At 37.1% G+C, this 4178-nt stretch overlaps 1 pseudogene; it reads left to right on the top strand.

The window, feature by feature from the left end:
- The first annotated feature begins 1362 nt into the window (after window positions 1-1362).
- On the top strand, window positions 1363-1471 carry LOC115873339 (annotated as a pseudogene).
- Window positions 1472-4178: the final 2707 nt, after the last annotated feature.

Raw genomic sequence — 4178 nt, 5'->3', positions numbered from 1 at the left:
CTTATGACATGGCCTTACTCCATGCTTCCCTCATGAAGAGATTACTGAAGATATAGTTGCTACAGCAAAGTGTGGTGAAGAAAGCAGATAGTGCCCAGCTATAAAAATAAAAAGAATAGTATCTGGGGATGTAAAATATTGTATTCAAACAAGCAGTCACCTAAGCGAGGTGTCAATTAAGTCCACACCAGCCTGTGTGATCCAAGGATGACAACAAAATCAAAATCCAAAAGAGGGAAAGGTATCAGAGTTTAAATTGTGAATACCCCAGTTTTAGAAGGTGACGGATGACAGTGGGAGCCCACAATCCATCTACAAGATCCCTACATATATTAAGCTTCTTGCGAATCCCCTTGGACTAGAATTGAGTGAGGTGAATTTATTATCAAGATGGTGACTATTATAAACTCCATGATAACAGATGTAATGAGGTGAAACTGGTCTTTCGTCCATCATGTTATCTCCCTTTTGACACATTTTGGATTTGTTCTACTTCTCAATATTTCTTGACTTTTTTCTTTACAGATGTTTGGTTCTTTTTTCATTTTAACATTGTTGGTCTTTTCTTTCTTTTTGAAATATATTTGTTGTTTACAGTGTAAGAAGCACAGGATGGACAGATGTATAGATATGCTAACTAGTATAAGGGAGGTTGGAAAGAAATGGGGAGCAAATGATAAATACAGGAGAAGGGAGGATGTACTAGAACTAATTATAATGATCTATATACAGTTCTTTTTAAATGTGGTTTATACACCAAAAAACAAGACTTTGATGAGGAGGCCAGGGATGGGGTGGGAATGTAATGCTGAGGAGGAAGGAAGGTAGAATGGGGGAGGAGGAGAACCACATTTATAGAGAGTTCAATAGAATATCGTTGTTCATTACATTTGTTGAGATGGGCTATGTAACTGTATACAGTTACTTCTCTTTTTAAAGTATGCCTCTTTAAAAACCAAAAAGAATATTCTTCTTAAAAAAATTTTTTAAACCTTCAGTCTCCTTATATTGTTTATACTTAAATATTGGTGTGAACGGCTAAAAGACCTGGAATGGACTTTGAGTCTGAAGTAACAAAAAAGTTTACTTCAAACATGGTGAAGAGGAAGGGGGCAGAAAAGAAAAAGAAAACAGACCAATAAAATTAAAAATAAATAAGACCCAAACCCTCACAGCTGGTCCGATAGGTATTATAATGATAAACGAAGAAAAGACTGAAATTATCAAAGATGTTGTCACATCCACAATCAATGCTCATGGAAACAACAGTCAAGAGATCATCTAACACATTGCTTTGGGTAAATCTGCTACAGAAGCCAATAAAACTTAACTATCTCATAGGTATTTAACATTATCACAAGAGTCTACGGCCATACCACCCTGAACATGCCTGATCTTGGAAGCTAAGCAGGGTCGGGCCTGGTTAGTACTTGGATGGGAAACCACCTGGGAATACCAGGTGCTGTAGGCTTTTAAAAAAAACAAAAAACATTATCACAAGAAGTAAAAAAGAGTAGCTAGCCTTATTAAAATATTATTTTTTGCCATTTATTGGGTAAAAGTGAGCCTGGGGCTTAAGAAGAAGAGAAAGACTGCCTGAAGAAAAAAAGAGGGGAGGGGGGATGAGGCTCAGGAACGAACTGGAGGGGAAAGCATTCCTGAGGAGACACCAATGGTTGGTTATAAAACCAAAGAGTGAATTTGAGGAGCCGAACTATGCACTGGGATTTAAGTACGCTGAACAGATTTGATAAATTTGTCATGAGTGAGGTTTACTTTTTTCCAATCTAGTACCTCATCATCTCTGAATTAGTTAGTTTATTGCGCCTACCTGGCCAATAAACACATGTGGGGTTACTTGAAGGGCGGAGAGATAAATGGCTCGGTGAGCCTTGTCTTTCTAGTTCTTGGGTCTCTTGCTTTCTGATGGATGGACCAGGGTGCAGCTGCCTTAGTCAGTTCCCTGTTTCATCTGGGAAGGTTCATTTCCTGCAGGACGTCCCTGAGGAGAAGCCACATGGACCTGCCCCGATGCAGCCCTGGGTGCTGGAGCAGCTGTGTGGAGACGCCTGCCAGTGCTGAGACGCCTACAATCTCACTGATTCAGCTTTGCTCCTGCAGTCGGTGTCATTGCATCTGTTTTGTGAGATTGAGGAGGACTTTGAGGACTGGTGTTGGATTAATGGGTTAATGTTGGACTTGTGGGCTTGGGTAGCACTGGTTTGGGATGTTTTCTTGATGTGCACTTAACCTTTATATAAAACTCTCTCTTATACATGAGTTTCTGTGGATTTGTTTCTCTAAAGTACCCAGACTAACACAATCTCTTAGCCAAATGTGCTTGGGATTCCATCTTCCCTATGTCAACATTTCATAAATATACTTCATCTACTTCAAACTCAGTATCTAGGTATCATTTTATTTGTGCTTTGTCTTTATGCCCTGTATCAAATCCATCAGCAAGTCTTTTCTTCTGCCTTTAAAATATCTCCCAAATCCAGCCATATTTCAGCATTCAGCCACCTCCTGTTCGCTCTCCACATCTGCTTCATTTCAGGCAGTTCTCCACTCTAGAGCCAGAGGGACCATTTTAATACAAAAATCAGATCATAGCACTCCTTCCTTACAACCAGCCAATGTCTTTGCTCTTCCAAACTTATGCATGAATTTCAAACTCCGAGCCGTAGCCTAAATGTCTTCCATGAACTGATTGCTATCAGTTGTTTTATCCCGCTCCATTAGCTCCCTGATCTACTCTGAACATTGTATTTCTGTTAGTTCTTCTATTTGCCTAGAAAGCTTCCTGTACAGTGTGGTATGCCTTGTGTCACACTTGTGCACATTTCTTATATCTCTGCTTAAATGTCACCTCATATCATACTAGCATTTAACCATATCACTTACCAATAATTTTCTAAGAAATCTTAACACGGTGTATCCATTAATATCTTTTACATGTGAAATTCTGTATAAGCCAACCCTGTTAGCAAAATCAGCTTTATGTTTCTAGTCTACATGAAATAGTGATTGGTTTTAAGTTATATGTGATATTAAATCATTCTGTATAATATTCTCCTTAAACAACATCAAGCAATAACTTTAGGTATAAGTAAGTGGAAGACAAAAGAGTGATAATCCTGCTATTAGATAACAAAAGCATGAATAAGAACCTCCTATAGATCCATGAAGGAGTGCTGAGGGCATATTGATTGCACATGAGCCTGGTAGCATTAAGGTCAGCAATTTGAAACCACCAGTGGCTCCATGGGAGAAAGATGAGGCTCTCTACTCTGGTAAAGAATTAAAGTCTTCCAAACCCACAGGGACATTTCCATTCTGTCCTAGAGGGTGACTATAACGTGGAATTAACTCAGTGGCAATGAGTGATATGTCAATAAAACAATCAAAACAGACAAAATAAATAAGGTTGAATGCACAATTCTTCGTACCAAATGGCATTCAATGCGATCATGAAATTCTTTCTGAATTGATCAAAGGTTCACTTCATATCTGAACAATTATATAACATAATTTTACTTTGAAAAATACACCAAATGTTTTAAAAACCCATCCAAATCTACTGCTGACATTTTAATACTTTTTAAAAAGCAATATATGATCCAACAAAAAAATGTTAATGTTGGTCTTAATCTTGTATCAGAAAAGAAATTAGGTACTTCAAAGATATCTGTACCACACATTATCTATTTGAGAAAATTCTTTGAAGGACTGTGGTTTTTTTTTGTTTGTAGAGAAATTATTCTCGTATAAATATGAAATAGTAGTGGCTTAAAGTCTGCTGTATGTTGTGTAGGAATAAAATGATAAACACAAATTTTGCTTCTTATATATGTTCAGTAATTTTTAGGCTGAGAATTTTACAGCATAGTAATAAACCTTGGTGTGTGTTTCTGAAATGATACCTATCCAATATAATTCAATGCTCACTGTTTCATGAGTAATGTTTTAAGATTAAAATGCTTACTTTTCTTTAACTCAAAAGTGATATTTTCTGAAAAACTTTAAGCATATAGTATTTTTTAGAGAAAGGAACTCTAATTCAAGAACTGATAGGAAGTAAGGAGATTTAGTCAGACTCAATCTGTTAAAAATCAAGTTGCTGTCCTGTCCTTCCTACAGCTTATGCCCTGACAGCAAGCATAATTAAAGCTGGAGAG

This window comes from Echinops telfairi, unplaced genomic scaffold (genome assembly GCF_000313985.2).
Source record: "Echinops telfairi isolate 266 unplaced genomic scaffold, ASM31398v2 ScPeMD7_7468;HRSCAF=8506_0, whole genome shotgun sequence".
Taxonomy (NCBI): Eukaryota; Metazoa; Chordata; class Mammalia; order Afrosoricida; family Tenrecidae; genus Echinops; species Echinops telfairi.
The sequence above is the reverse complement of the archived record's forward strand: the minus strand, read 5'-3'. Positions and strand labels throughout refer to the sequence as shown.